This window comes from Aulonocara sp. 'chitande type north' Nkhata Bay, linkage group LG5 (assembly GCF_057382095.1).
Source record: "Aulonocara sp. 'chitande type north' Nkhata Bay isolate Kocher_YH1m ecotype deep benthic linkage group LG5, A_spYH_male_GT1.1, whole genome shotgun sequence".
NCBI classification, from domain to species: domain Eukaryota; kingdom Metazoa; phylum Chordata; class Actinopteri; order Cichliformes; family Cichlidae; genus Aulonocara; species Aulonocara sp. 'chitande type north' Nkhata Bay.
In genome coordinates, this window is record NC_141348.1 from 34121951 (window position 1) to 34138555 (window position 16605).

At 40.5% G+C, this 16605-nt stretch overlaps 1 protein-coding gene across 3 annotated transcripts in view; it reads left to right on the top strand.

The window, feature by feature from the left end:
• Positions 1-225: 225 nt before the first annotated feature.
• Positions 226-16605, top strand: part of LOC147331081 (plasma membrane calcium-transporting ATPase 1-like) — a 138769-nt gene continuing 122389 nt past the window's right edge. Inside the window, exon 1 of one of the 3 annotated variants that reach the window (XM_086293136.1) lies at positions 226-814. The gene's annotated coding sequence lies outside the window, so the exon portion shown is untranslated. The remainder of the gene's footprint in view (positions 815-16605) is intronic. The other 2 variants (XM_086293137.1, XM_086293135.1) reach the window with 2 other exon arrangements.

Below are 16605 nucleotides of genomic sequence, written 5' to 3' on the forward strand. Positions count from 1 at the left end.
ACGTACTATCTCTAAACGATTTGTTTGGCTGAAAAGAGACTCCATACATCGCTCCGGGATAGATCCAGATCTGGATTTTTTTTCTCCCCCCCCACTTGAGTTTCCAGACTGCATCTGTGGCCCGGGGCTGTTCTCGAGAGCAGGGCTCTGTTTCTGCCTTGTTACCTAATTAATTCATAGATCCACCTTAAAAACAGGGCAATCCCGGTCTGGTCCCTCCCCCCTGCTCGCCACCACAAGCTCACCTCCTTCTCTTTCAGTTTCCCAGCTTGGCAGGAAAAGATCTGATCCGGACTTTTGGTGTTTCCTCTGGTCTGGTTGAGTGTGCCGGACCCCCCCTCCAGTTCCACCCACCGCTAAGCAACACAAACACACCACCAGTCCTCATTTTCTGGATCTGCTCTTTGTTAACAGAGCCTTTTCCCTCCTCTGCTTTTATTCCAGGAGAGGGAGAGAGTGAGTGAGCGAGAGAAAAAGAGAGGGAGAGAGGGTGAGTTTATCTTCTCCTTTTAAAGGATTCGTTTCTGACTGAATCTGGATCTGGTTTGTTTTCCTTGCTCGGGGCTGCCGCCACCACTGCAGGAACAGAGCTGGTGCCCCTACTGATGTATTTAAAAACGGTTTAAACGTCAGGAACGGTTCAAGGTTTTATCCACCAACCACCACCCGGCCTGTCAGTCATTTTTTTCGCCACTGCAGTTTTCAAGTTGGAGCTCTGCTGGGAAATGGACAAACCCCTCTAAACTAAAGACGCTTCCCAACCGTTCCGACTCAGCCACAGGACGTGATTTGGACGAAGATCCACGGAGTGGAGGTAACGTCTAATCTCAGTGTTTTTTTGCTTCTTAATTAAACTTAACTCACCACGAGTCTGTACAATCTTTCAATTCACTTGTGGCTGAAAGCCAAGAAAGGCTCGCTTAGTCTGTCGGAGACCGTGAAAGTGACATTTTGCTGTGTTTTAAGGGGTCTGTCGTGCCCCCCCCCAAGTTGTCCGCACTGCTCAGCATCCGGGTAACGTTCATAACTGCCGTTTCTTTACCTTGACACCCAATTATTAGCAACTACAGGGAGATTTTTGGGATTTTCCACAGGTGTGAACGCACAATTATCCCAGTCCGACGCACTTTAATACGCATCTTGGCGTATTTTCCTCCCTAATAGCAACAGTGTCTCTCAGAAACCCCGAGTTACGGTTTCTGTCTCTTTCACCTCGCCAAACGTCCCGGCTGTTAGCTAGGTTACAGCCCCGATACGTGCCGTTCCCTCCCTGCAGTCAACGCAGTCGGGTCTTCATTCATAATGCGGACTTTAAAATCCAACTTAAAACGCTTTTCGACAAACTAAAATACCCATAAAGCATACACTGTGATATTGTGCAATAGTTTCTAATCAGACACCTGTAAAATTTACAGACGATGACTCACTTTTGGTGAAAAAAACAACTTTTGAACTGGATACGCACTGCTAGTTAGTTTGCCGCCTGCCAAAGTAAGGAGCCTGCTGGTAAAAGTTGTTATTTTATTCTGAATATTACATTTTTACGTGTCATTGGGGTATGCCGAATTGAAGGGTTGTTTCTAAAAGGTCTGTAAATTGTTATTAATGGCTACAAAATTGCGTTTTCACAAACCCAACAAGGAGATGTAGATCAAAAAGAGCAGATTCTTAATGGCGCTCTGGTGCCAGGTCTCCCCGGGCGACAGCGAGGCACGTATCTGCTGGTGCATTGGCTGCGAGGCAGGAATCAGACCGCCCGCGGATGTCTCCGGGCGCCTGGAAACAATTTGTTAACAGTCTCTGGCTTGAGTGTGTTGCTTTCCGAGTGATATTTCCAGTGGTAACCGGAAAAGGCGCCTTTTACCATCAGAAAAAACACAGGACCTGTGGTAAGTTGGTTAAAAACAGCTCTCTGAGCAGCGAGCGTTGGTTGCTGCGGTTGTTTGTCCCTGTTGTGATATTAATTGTGTATATTTCTGTATCACTGTGGTGTCCTCACACTGTTGACACGAATGTGGCGCCTTCAGGATGAGCTTGTTAAGCTTGTTGGAGTGGTTCCCCCATATTTAGCACTCGCACTGTAAATACTACTTCTGCGTTTTCAAGGCTGCCGGTATTGAACAAGGGTGGAAAAATCGTTACCGACTGCGCTTTATTTTAATTAAGGAAGGACCATCCTTACGTCATCGGCTTATTTGGGCGGATGAGGAGGAGGAGCAGCAGCAGTTCTGCTTCTTTTTCCTCTCTTCTCATTTCATCCATCTCCACCTTCTCCTCCTCCTCCCCTCTGTAGCTGGGTGTGTCCTGCCTTATTGCGTTAGAAAGGAGGGGGGATCCCGCATCTTGGCTCATGAGGTGACTCCTCCTCAGCTTGTGACCTCCAAAAGAGGGCATTGCTCCTTCTGATTTCTGCTGCTGCAAATTATCGGAACATAGAGGGTTTTTGCAAAATGAAATTAGTAGAAAGGGAAACTTTGAAGACTCTTTGCTGAAAAGGGTTGAATTATAAGTATGACAGCAATGACTTTGCTGTTTGCTTGATTCTAAAGGGAAAATGGCTAGTTTTTTGTATTCCACCGAAGTCTGTACAGTTTATCGAGGTTTGGAATGAAATCTGACTATGTGGCTTCCAACCATTATGATAACACCAAGCAAACATTTCAAATTTGAATAACCGTTGTCTCTGAATTCTGGTTAAAGATTTTAACTAGTCCTCCATTCACAAGCACAGCAGGTAGCACTGCCTATTTGGTTTGGCATATTTTGACACCAGATGCTCTTCCTGGCAACCTTGAAAGGTTTTGTGTCTCCCCCCTAGGGCTAGAGAAGGGATCATTTTCTTGTCAGGCAAATGCATTGAGCCACTTTTTTAAGGTCTCGCTTTTGTTTAAACAAGGTTTTGAAAATGACAGTTGAACAAGGGTCGTCTGTTGGACGTACCTCCTTATCACCTAGATGTTCTGGTTGGACTTTCTAACAAATTAAGTCTCTGATAAGGAACTGTTGTATATTATCCTTTTATTTATGGACTACAACAACATAACAAATTAAAAAAAAAAATACTATGAGGGAAACTCAAACTCCTGACCTTTTGACACTGCCAAACTGCCTACTGGCTGTCTTTTCTAGTCAACATCTAGCCTTGGATCAAGCATGGCTCCAAAATAAAGGTTGTGCCAATGTTGGAGACAAACATTTACTGTCTGCTAGGCTTAGTCAAAGGAGCTTGCAAAGAAAGGCGTCTGGACTTCTTTAAATTACTTGAAGACGTTTCACCTCTCATCTGAGAAGCTTCTTCAGTTCTAAGGTCAAATGGTGGAGAGTCCCAGATATATACCTAGTGGGAGTAACCCCCCACAGAGGGACAATAGGACCCCCTAATGATCCTCTAATCGCCTGAGCCAAGGTGTGAAACTGGGTGCGGGTCCCAATCAGCCGGAGTTTCGGGTGAGTTCATTGTGAAACCTGGCCCCACCTTATCATGCGAATTCCTGAGATCAGATGGCCCAGGATGTGAGTGGGCGTTAAGGCGTCTGGGAAGGGATCTCAAAACTGGATTATAGATGGAAGAGAGTTGGTGTCGTAAACCACCGCCTCTGTTCAAAGATGGTCGCTCACAGTGGACATAGATGGCTTCTTTCACTCCTCTTTCAAACCATCTGTCCTCTCTGTCCAAAATGTGAACATTGGCATCCTAGAAAGAGTGTCCTTTATCCTTAAGATGCAGATGGACTGCTGAGTCTTGTCCTGTGGAGGTGGCTCTTCTGTGTTGTGCCATGCGCTTGTGAAGTGGCTGTTTGGTCTCTCCAATGTAGAGGTCTGAGCATTCCTTGCTGCACTGTACCGCATACACCACATTGTTAAGTCTGTGTTTTGGCGTTTTGTCTTTCGGGTGAACCAGTTTTTGTCTGAGCGTGTTGCTGGGTCTGAAATGCACCGGGATGTCATGCTTGGAGAAAACTCTCCTGTGTTTTTCTGATACACCGGCTACATAGGGGATGACAATGTTGTTGCGTCTGTCCTTCTTATCCTCCCTCGCTGGTGTCTGGTCTTCTTTTCTGTGCCTCTTTGCTGACTTTAAGAACGCCCATTTAGGATAGAAGCATGTTTTGAGGGCTTCCTTTACATGTGTGTGTTCCTTCTCTCTGGCTGATTGGGACCCACACCCAGTTTCACACCTTGGCTCAGGCGATTAGAGGATCATCAGGGGGTCCTTTTGTCCCTCTGTGGGGGGTTACTCCCACTAGGTTTATATCTGGGACTCTCCACCATTTGACCTTAGAACTGAAGAAGCTTCTCGGATGAGAGGGGAAACGTCTTCAAGTAATTTAAAGAAGTCCAGACGCCTTTCTTTGCAAGCTCCTTTGACTACGATGACCTGGATGACTGAGAACCTTCACAGACATATCTGCTAGGCTTACTTTTTCTTGCCTGGGTGTCTTTGTTAGACGTTACAGCAAAGTAAAGTTTATGTTAAACCACTGTTTTATGTTGGTGTCTTGGTTGATATGTGGTTCCAGAATGAAAGTTGAAGACAAAATTTTGCCATCTCTTGCGTGTTATCTTATCAACATCATCTGGACATCCCTGTTGGAAACCCAGCAAACATGGTCAAAAAGCTAAGCTGGTGGTAAACTGGTGATTCTAAATTGTTTGTAGGTGTTAAATGAATGGTAGCATGAATAGTTGTCTGTCTCTGTGTCAGCCTGGAGGCAGGGTCCAGGAAGTACCCATCTTCTTGCCTTTCTTGTGATGGACTCTAGCCCTCCCCGCAACCCTGAATTGGATAAGCAGAAGAAAATGGATGAATGGTCAAGAGAGAGGTCAAGAGTTTGAGTCGGATTTATGGCGTGTTTTCAAGACTAGACATCAAGAAAAGATGGACAGCCAATGGTTATTCAATGTCAAAATGTTTTGGGAAGTCGATGAAAGAATTGTTTTATATTAATCTTAATTGAGTAGAAGAAAATGTGACAGAAAACGTTATAATTCAAGATGAGCATAAGAATGCCAGGAAAAACTCCTAAGGACACCCCTGTGTTCACATCATAGGGTCTATAAGGACCCCTTCAATTCACCATACAACAGATGAGACAGGATTCACGCCTAGTTATACATAAGTGGCTTAAAAGTAATGATGATATTTTTAAAAATGGCCATCTGGTAATACTACTCTATATCTATGGAGTAGATGTTATGCGGGTACCTTTTTACAGTCATTTGGTAATCAAATTAGTTGCAAGTCAGTGAATTAGTTGACTAACTAACAAAACATGTTCATTGAATGTCTTCACTGGATAGATCAATGCTATTTCCATGTATAACAATGGTCGTATTAGACCATCTCGTACAGTTTACAGGATTATTTAGATTTCTCATTAAGTGGTTCAAATGAAGTGGTCCTGCCACACCTATGTTGGTGCATCTTGATGTTATTTGTTGCTAAACCTTAACAGCAGCATCACTGATTTTTGCCGCTGAAGGTTAACGCTGTATTTTTGGATAAATAAATTATGAGGTTAAATGGGCGCTGTTTCAGGCAAGGTGGCCTACATCTGATCGAACTAGAACTGAACAGATTAGTTGATTGATCGCTTATATCACTCTAAACTGCTTTGGGTGTCAAGCTGCAGGCTAGACAAATCACCCCAGGCTGTGATTAAACTGTGATGGACATTTTCACTGTTTTCTCACATTATCTATACTCATCAGTTAATTGGGAAACAAATGAACCTCGTTTTCATAATTTTACGATAATTTTAGAAATGTGTCAGGTATGTGAGAGACAGGCAACCTGTTCTGGTAAGTCCAGTGGCAGTTTTATGTGTAAATTGGACTGTTGCCTTTATTGTAGTGGCAGATTGGTTGTAAAGCACTTGGCTGAAACTGTTCTGACTATGATTTCAGTATCTGATGATACTGACGTGTCATGGATTTACTTTAGTGCTTCCCACACACAGATCTTACCTGCAGGACTGGCCAAGAAAATAAAATGATCTGTTTTCACTTTTTGTACCTGAAGATTGCACCGTTAGGCTGACCATCACTCAATCCACATAACACCAAACTCCCTCTCTTCTCCTGGGAATTGGGACCCACAAGAAGGCAAACCTATGGTGCAGGAACAGTTATTTATAGTGGAAAAGTTTTTAATGACCAAAAACTCTGCTCAAGAAAAGAGATTTCTATTGAATTAGCTGATGCAGCATCTCACCCCAGTCAAAAGGTTTTTACATTTTATCTTTTTTCTTTAGTACATTACATTATTTCATTATCAGCATACATCAGATACGACTTGCTGGGTTTTTCCTGCGTATAAAGTATTTTGTCCTTCCGCCACAGAAAACTCTGAGATACAGAAAAATCCAACATGGTGATGTTTTTGAGGCAGAATTAAAATCCATTTCTTTGCGTCTTTGAAACCCTTTTCCTCATGTTTTTTCTGTTTTACAAACTAAGTGTCATCTTAGTAATGTCACAGCTGTTCAGGCTTTTGCTAAGTTCATGTAAAATAAAGGCATTCGTCTAATTTTTATTTCAGCTACAGTTGTGGCTTGCAGTGACTATTAAAACAAGATAATCTATATAAAACAAATTAAGATATAATTAAAATCCAATTTTAAAAGAAGTAGAAAAAATATGTACAGTTTTTTCAAAGTCTTAGAATAATTATTTTTAAATAACCATCTCAATAATTACCAGAGTAATTATTAGGGGTGCAACGATACTCGTATCGATATTGAACCGATCGATACAGTGCTTTCGGTTCGGTACACATATTTATCAAACAATACAACATTTTTTATTTATTTTATCAACTTTTCTTCTGACGATGTTGTCTGTGTTGAGCGCTCAGTGGATCTGCGTTCGACTACTCCGCCTAGGCTGCACTGTCGAGTGCAGATCCACTGAGCGCAGTGCAAGCTAGCAAGACAGAAGCTAAGCTCGTTGCAACATGGCAACTACCTCAACGCTACCCGAAATTGAACCTCCCCCACTCTCATTCAGATCTGGCGTTTGGAACTATCTTGGTTTTCATGTGAAGCATGACCCTGATGGTAAGCGCGTCATGGACAAAAGTAAAACAGTATGTCGGATGTGCCACGCAATGCTCAATTTGTGGGAACTAGTGCGGTAGCGCAGTTAGCTTGTTAATGTGTTGACGCCGTCCAGCCCCAAGCACGGGGCGATCCGCGGTAACTTGTTAACGGAGATTTGCCGTGTTGTGGCGTTAATGTCATTTTAACGAGATTAACGCTGACAGCACTAGTGGGAACACAACGAATATGATAGCCCATTTACTCCGACATCATACTAGTGCAAAGACAAGTGGAAGCAGACAAAACCAACAAGCACACATGCTACAAACTTTACCCGAGTCATTTAGACAGCCGTTAGCACGTGATTCTCCTTATGGGGACCTGATATGTTTATATGCTGCTGAGAATATAGCCCAGAAGAAGCGTATAGTATAGCTTTTATTTTGGAAAGAGCCATTTCTCTGTAATAAACTCGCTTTTGTATTGTTGTATCGTTGCACCCCTAGTAATTATGATTGTTTTTCTTCTCCCTTAATGGAGCAGGCCTCATACTGCGCTGCTATTTATTTGGTGATGCATTTTAAGAGCAGATCACATTCAAAATTAGGATCTTTGTTGCCCAGCCTTATTTAAATAATCTCCTGAATAGATTTCTTGGTTATAACGGTGTATTACAGAGCCATGTAATGGGTGCTACTGCAGCAGGGGGTGTATATCTCTTGCCTTTCTGTAACAGACAGGTGGAGCCAGTTGTGCTCTAAAGCAATACAAAGTAGCTATATTACATGCAGTTGAAGTGATGTTAATAAAAATGTCTAAAAATAAAGTACGTTGTAAATTCCAGCTCTCATACTGATCATTATTATCTCACCAACCTCGACCTCGTCCCCACTGAAGACACACGGTCACGCCTACCTGCAGACAGTCGAGTGTTCTGTATCTGTCTCAAGCTGCTGCCGTCGTCCTGATGACCACAAGAGACGACGTATGCTGACTCAGTGCGTCTGTCATTTGAACGGCCTGCATGAAGCTCTAGCTCCTTTAGCCTAAGAAGAATTAACCAAGGCTGTGGTCAAAAAGTCCAAAAAGTAACCCCGTGTCTTTGTCTAATCACTTTTCCTTGACCTTGATGCCGTTTTCCATCAATGCGAGAGAGAATTTAAGGACTTGGGAAATGGGAACCACAATGCACAAAAGATTCATAAGATTTAGCTTCAGAATACACAGGATTTACAGGTGGGTTTAACATGGCTGAAGGTGAAGGTTCAAAACACATCCTAGCTTATACAAAAACACACTAATATTTATTGAACAACACCATCAACATAACATTGACAACGCTGTTTACGGATTGTTCGCAGGCATATTCTTTGCTAAAAGTGGTAATAAAAAAAGCAGTATAGGTATTCAAAGAATTTAACCAGCTTTTTTTATGGCCACGCAGATGCTTTCCGGTCGTGTCAGTCAGTTAAAAGCATGTTATAGATTCCATGTCTGTGAGTCTGCTTGGCTCTGGTTGAGTCAGAGGGATATGAATTTCATAATCAGGCCTGATTTAAACTTCTGCAGTGATTTACTTGTAGAGCCTAAAATGTAACCGATTTAAGTGGCCGCCGTTGCTGTCAACATTTCTCGTGCGAGGTGCATTGTGTTAATTACCGTGTGGTTGTGTCCCTATGTTTTATGTGGGGTACCAGCTGATAGAAACAAATAAAATGCTGCAATGCTGGTATATTCCCTTGTATCCATTTTGATAGTTTCAGCAATCTCCCTCCATGAATTTAGATTTTTTTTTTTTTAAATTATTACTCCTTATATTTAAATTGATGAAGGGTATTCTTAAAATGAAAAACTGCAGTGTAAGAGTAGCTGGATATATACAGGCTGTGAGTTGTGAGCTGTGTCGACGCCACAGTTTGCGGTTACAACTTAGCTAGATTCCCCACTGAAGCATAAATGTCCAGTCAGATGGCAACTCAGAAGCGGAGACTTCACATTACAATGTAGCAACTAGTCAGACTTCTAAGAAGTATAACAGCACTGCCTACTCATCCGTGTCTGCAGCAGAGTGTAATTGCTCCTTCCATAACAGTTCTTAAGAAGACTATTTAACAGCACCACATGCAGCACATAGCTGGTATCTTTGTTGTGAAAAATTAAATTGTTATTAACATTAATAGTTCAGGGGCAGGCTGAAGGTTTCATCATTCAATTAATGTTTGTTTTAGGTTGGATATTGAATATCAGACAGTAAATGTAAAGAGGTGTGACTCGTATAGTGGCCGGATATATATTTATATTAATTTTAACCAATGTCCGTTCTGTATGGAAGAGCGGCTCTAGCATGTGTTTTTATTTTTGTTCCATTTGGTAGATTGCTGTAAATCAGCGCTTCTCCACCAAGTGGACGGAAAAGAGGAGCTGGTGCTTCATTCTGCGTCTGTGTAGTTGTTGAAGTACCAAGTAAAACTGCCATACATGTTGTTGTGTGGTACATGCTGTCTCACTGTGTGTATTCAGCTCTGCTTTCAAAATGGTGACTCGATAAAAAGCCCTCGCCCTAAGAATTCTACATGTACTGTTTTTACTTATTAAATTGCAGCACTGCATAGGAAGCGTCTGTTTGTTGCAGTCTCATCTGATTCTGTTTTCAGTCTGTAGACACTGGCTTAGCAGCCATTTTTGCAGTAAAAGTGAAAAACAATTGTGGCTCTTACTTCACTTAAATGCAAGCTGTTCCTTGGCTGCTGTGGGCATTAAAACAAGAGGCGTGACGCAGATGTACATCGAGACATTCGTGCTGGTTTTTATCCATATGCCTTTTTCGTTGCAAGTGTTGACATCTCAGGCTGACCTGCTACACTGACAATGAGACTGCAAACAAGTGTGTTGTTGTGATCTCACTGAGTCAGACCTTCAGACCCCAGATGGAGTCTAAACCATCTGGGACTTGATTTACAGATCGATGTGATCTGAGTCACCCCGAGGCAAAACCGCTTCCTCCCTTACTGCCGAACTTTGAACCGCTGGGTGTTCATTCTTCTGTATGTTAAAGTTGCTGTTTGTGCTGAAAATACTTTTTAAAAATGTATTGCCTTTTTTATTACATTTTCTTAGCGGAGCTCCGCTTCCTTTCAGCTTCCTTTCAAGTATTAAAATAATACAAATATATATCTCATCTCATCTTTTGACTCGGTTTGGAAATTATTTGAACAAACTAACTCTTTTATTGCTTTCAGGTTGTTTTTATCTTGGAGCTTTTATTTTCTTGTCTGACATTTTATAGTGTTTAGACTTTTTATTGTAAAATGTAATTTCAGCTTTTTACCATTGACACTGGTACGAAGTTTGTGATGATCTGTTCTTCAAAAGAAAGGCTCTTTTATGGGTAAAATCCATTATCGTGTGTGTGTGTGTGTTTTATATAATGACAATTGGTTGATTCCAAAACAACTATCAATCTAAAGACATCAACTCTGGGATATTATCATTGTCATTTTTCTCATTTTTGATACAGGAAATCATTCTATCACATTAAAGTACTTTACTGCACATAAATTAAGAAAATGCAATAATTTACATATTGCTGTTTTGCTGTTACAAGGAGACATATAAAGGTATCAGTCTATTGTTAAAAAAAAAAAAAAAAAAAAGTATAGCAACATCTTCAAAGGTGGACATGTTTATACTGTCACTGTCATGACACCATCCACCATCCACCTCACAACCTGTGGAGATTCATGCTCATGTAGCAGTCGGTATCATCCATGCCTGTTGCATCCAAAAACACCATCCATTACACTTGTATGGACGTGGTTTTAAGATTTAGTGAAATGTGGAAACCCCTCTGCAGGCGGAGTCCCTGCCTGTAAGACAGACCCTGCAGCGCTCACTTTGTCTCTTATGTAAGTTCACATCAAAAATTAATGAATGCAGTGCAGCTTTGAGAAGCTCAGGCCTATATTTAAGATATGCATGCTCTCTGCTCTGCAGAGCCTCAGTGATTGTGGTTATAATAGAGCCATTGGCCTTTATCATTTTTTCATATCCCTGCTGGCAAAAAAAAGAGGTCATCCCACTGTAATAAAGAACTGCTGAACTATGACTGCATGCTATCCATTTTATTCAATTGTAAAATATTTAAGCAGGAAATCCTCACTCAGGCAGCAGTACCCATGAGCTGCAGATACAAAATACGCCACGAATTGGAGGTTAACAAACTGAAATTATGAATAACATGAGAGCTGAAGCCCTTGAAAAGGGCTCAAATGTTCTTTTTTTGTTTCTAGTGTGTCTCACAAAGGGAGTCTTTGTGGTTGACTTGCATGCTCATGGTTGGGGTTAGTGTAATATTTGCATTAGCTCACATTTTTATTTGAAATTGAATCAAATAACAAGATACACTCAAATGTACCAAAAAGTGCATTTCATCTCATGAACTCTTGAGGCTGGTTCCAAAAGTGATTCAATCCCCATAGACTCCTGTGTTTCCCAGCTTTGAAAAGAACATGTTGATGAATTCATTAAACTGAATTTCAACACCAAGTTTATTAGGGTTGCCACGATTAGTCGACTAGTCACGATTACGTCGACTATCAAAATCGTCGATCACAAATTTAATAGTCGACGCCTCATTTAAAGCCTTGTGAGATCCTGAAAGACAGGAATAAGTAGTAGGATTTCAGAGTGTAATAACGGACTGAAAAAGAAGATGGCAGCACTGACTGCACAAGGATGCCAGCTGCCGTTAAACCCCGAAGAAGAAGAAGCAACTCCGGTATCGTAGCTGTGTCCAAATTCAGGAACCGCATCCTTCGGAGGCAGCATTTGAAGCCTGTCCAAATTCGAAGACTTCTGCAAATGCAGCCGACAAACGCATCCTACTTTTCCCCTGATTTGAAGGATGGGTCGGGCGTATGACCAAACCTATCCCAGAATTCATTGCACAGCTCAGCCAATTCCTGTTTCCAACAATGGCGGTAGCTACTTAGTTTTAATATTACTTTTATTACTCTTTCTAGGTCACAAAATAAACTTTTAACATGTTTTCAGGAAATAATGTAGCTGTGTAAAGTTCAAATATCTGTTCGGTTCGGTCACATATTTGTAAAAGTGCTGCGACGTATTCGGAGACATATGTTAGGATAGCTAGCCGGGGTTCAAGGCTCACTAGAGCCGGTGAGAACAGTGGACTCCCGGTAAGTCGTTTTCAAACCCCCTGCGGTCTTTCGCTACTCAGGTTAAACATGATATATATATAAGTCACTTAGATAACTTAAAAATGTTATTGTTTGGCTTTTTCAGTCTTTTATTTGTTCCTAAGTAAATCTGTTTGGCTGAGATCAAAGTTCGTTTTCACACAGCTGAATAAACGTCAAACAGAAAACTGATTAAACAGAAGTGTGAGATAGTAGAGAATTTACTCCAGTGTCCTGTTATATTTTAGATATAAGATCAAAATTAATTGTTTGCCTCACCCTAATATTTATGGTGTAGGTGGCTTTTGAGTAATTTTAATGAAAACCTCTGATGATCCAAGAAGTTAGTGCTCTATGTTTATTGCAATATTTTATCAGTCTGCTATTTAGCACTAATTAACAAGTATGTGTCTGCACATTGTATCCATATGGTTTATCGATACAGCTTGTAAACCACGTCTTCTATTTTTAGCTGATAATTTTTGCACTCAAACCTTTTTTTCCAAATTTGGTCACTTTTGGCTCCAAAAACAAAATAGTGGTGCCCAAAACTAACATTGGGGAATGCACTTTGAAAAGTGCACTAACCAGTGAGCTACATGCGTTTTTGTTTTTTGTTTTTTTTCTTTTAATCATTTAAATGTTTTCTGATCTGCTCCAAGATATACTGGACAAGCTCATTTCAAGGTCTGCAGGTTGCGTGAGCATTTTTTTTATTTTATTTTTTTACTTTCTAAAAATAATATCAAATGGATTAGAAAACATTTGGTTTCTTTAAGAAAAAACTGTTTGAATTCTGGAGGCACTGAAATACAAAGTTGAGATCCACTGCAAGTAATTTAATGGCGAAAACCCCCCAAAAAGTAGGCTAAATAAAATGTACGTTATGCAGAATCTATCATGAGCCTCACATTGGTGATAATTTGGTCTTTGTTTCAATCCAACTCACTTGCACCAGCAGCATGTGCAAGACATGGAAATATCAGACCTGTTCTTGTATGTTCAAGTGCAGGTAACCATAGCAACAGTACTGAAGCTTAAGGCTTCTTAGCGTTAGACTGGTGAAACTAGTCCAGTGGTAGAGATGACGGATTAAAGTGACTACAAACACTCTTCAAAGCATGAACGAGGATTCAGCACAGTCGACCTTTGTTCCTCTGATCAGCGAACATGACAGAAGACACAATAATGGACTCACAGTTGTCCAGAGAGAGCAAAAGCATGCAGCATTTTTCTTCTGAGGGCCAGACTGAATTGGATATAATAAATGAAGCGCCACACATTAAATGACTAAACAGACACATGAACACATACAGTCCTGAAATATGTTAAAATCCCCACGTTTTTGCAGACATAACAAAAACGTGGGGATTTTACACCTGGTAAAAAAAAATCAAGAATTTTCAGTAAGAAACCTTTTTCAGTGTCTACAATTCATATCGATGCTTAATGTGTTTAAGGATAATTTTATTCATAATTATGATTTAATTAAAATTAATTTTTTAGCCTCTGTTTTAAATTTTGTAGGTAACTCAGATTTTCAATACGTTGCAGTACCACCACAGGCATCACTGAGCTTAGCGTATGTTTACTATTTAATAACTCTTTTTTTTGGGGGCGGGGAGATACAATGTCTTCCACATGCTATATTACTAGTCAGCCAAATATATTTTTCATTTAATTTTTTTTTTTTAACATCCATGATCAGTTTACTATTGGACAATCCCTTCTGTTATATTGAATGTTCATTCACTAGCTAGCTAGCTCCCATCTTGTGTTTACCCGTAGAGTTATCAGGTCACAGCTGTGGTGGTACCAAGACTCTCATCCCATGGTTCAACAGACTCTAGCTCCCAATATCTTGGACTGCAGTCCTTGTTTTTTCTTGGATATCGATTGTGACCAACTAACAAGGGTCATTCTTACCTGAACCTGCAGCATGCAGAGAACTGGTTGGCTATACAGAGGTCACCGAGGGCAGGAATTACAGCTGCAAACTGGAGTTCAAGGCATTAGAGTTTGCCTGCCAGATGAAACGTTGCAAAAAGACAGCTGATACCTGTTATTTATTATCACAAAGTATTGTATTTATTAATGTGTTTTGAAGGCTTGGGTGTACCTGCTTTTGCATGCTCCCTGCCCCAAGCTAAAACTTTTTACATTTTTTTTTATTTTGGGGACGTGTTAAATTCTCCCTTCAGGATGTCAGGGGGCCGGCATCTGGTCCACAGACCATATTTTGGCCATGTGTGAGTCTAGTATTGGATGGGAGTCTGCCTCCACCTCACTGCAGTGGGTTCACTGTCCACCTGCTTTATAGAAATATCCACACAGATGACATGGAGGCGTCAGCAGGATTGATGATTGTAACTGGACCGTCTGAGAGTGTCCTCCTGACACACACTTACATAACGCCTGCGTGTGGATGTGTGAGTGTGTGTGCTGCTTGGCAGGTGTTTAGTGGGTGGAGATGTGGGTGTTTGTGCATTTATGATAGACAGGAAGGTTTGAGCAGCAGGAGGAAAATTCAGAAACAGCATTTTTGTCAACACTCTTGAAATGAGCTCAACCAAAGAGTCAGTCTCAGTAGTTGGCAGAGTTCCTGAGATGTGATGAGCATTGCTATTTTATCAAATCTGCTCATCCACTGTAATTATGCTCAGCTTTCATCACTTTAAAGTAACTAAAGTTATGAGTCAAATATTGAATTCGGATCGGTAATCACCTTTGTTTGTGCGTTACAGTTTATATTAGTGCCATAATAAACATCGGCAGCCTGTAGCCTGAACCAGAAAATTAGATGAGCAGGAGATGATATGAAGTGTTGATTAAATATGAATCAGATTCAAATAATGGAGGTCCTGATTCACACTGTGAAGCTGATAAGAAATTTATATTATACCCTTAGAAGTTAAACTGGGTGGTTCTCCTGATATTTATCTGATACGAAACAGCGCTCAGTGTCAGAGTCATGTTTCTGTTTGGCTGTAGAGACCGTTTTCACTGGACAACAACCAAAACTGTAATTTTAGCTGTTATGGAATCAACATTAATTATCTGCTGCTTGTTGAAGCTGCTGCTTTTGATGTTTGTCATGTTAATCAACAACCTCAGCGAGGGTCACAGCAGCTAAAATTAAGATGCCGCTACCTGCTGTGCATGCTTTTATTTTCTAATGCTTTAATAATAAAAACATAATGATTGGTGATAAAAGGTTCATTTAAAGTCTGGAGTCAGAGCTGTTAGCTGCTAACAAATGCAGGATATATTTCACTAAACTCTTTTATGTGATGAACTTCCGGCAGCCTGGATAGTTAGAGGTTTTCATGGACAGTATGTGAGTAGAAGACTACTAATCGAGGCCATGATCGCTCCTCCAGTGACCTGGATTTTATTTTTCCTACATCATCCCTCACTGTGCATAATGCACAAAAACTCAAAGTTAAACTAACACTTAGACTGTCAATAATCTGTTTGTTAACCATTAATAATTTGCTTTGCTGCAGACGTGAGTGAGGGAACGTTTTCAATTTGAGTTGGGGATGATCATAGTGACTAATTAACAAGTTGAGTTTTTTTTTCTTTTTTAAGAAAAAAGTAAGAAAGAAGCAAAACTAGAAATTTAGCTGCATCTCAATTTTTTTTTCTTGACATGCTCCATGCAGTAGATTTTTTTTTTTTAGAATTAAATAACAGCTCCATCTGTGCACAATCTGAGGTGACAAATTAAATTCAAGATAAAAATAAAGGACTTTGTGTCTTTGGAGGTAAACTGTTGATTATCAGCCTAATTAAAAGTTACAAAAGGCACTGCATTTTCTGTATTATAAGCAGCAAAGATTCCCACCAACATCGAGCTTTGTCCTGGTTTCCAAGTCCTAGTGCACACAAAACAGCTGTAATCACACCAACATACAGCAGAATGAGACGTGGTTTAGAAGCAACATCGAAGAAGAAGTTGCAGTATAAATAAGGATTTCTTTTGCTGACTCATTCAGTCTGTCCCTTACTCCTGAAAGACTGGGGATTGTACTGTGGGTTTATGGCAAAAATATTTGTAGGCAGTCAGTCTAATTATTTCCAATCTACATTATGTGGCGACAATGATTAGATTCAATCTGGGTAATAAATAATTTTAATTGTCTGCCACCAGCTTTTACCTTTCTCTGCTGTTTGCCGCACCGGTGATCCATTTGAATTCCAATTCCTTTTCATTGTTCGTTATTTATTCATTATTCTGACAGTGCTCATGGTTTGAGTTTGCTTTTTATCATGTTTTGTAAGCTGAAATTCAGAAAGCAGCACTTACTCGTATTTTTTCTGGCTCTGGGACATGAAAATGTTGTCCTTCCACCCACAAAGGCTGT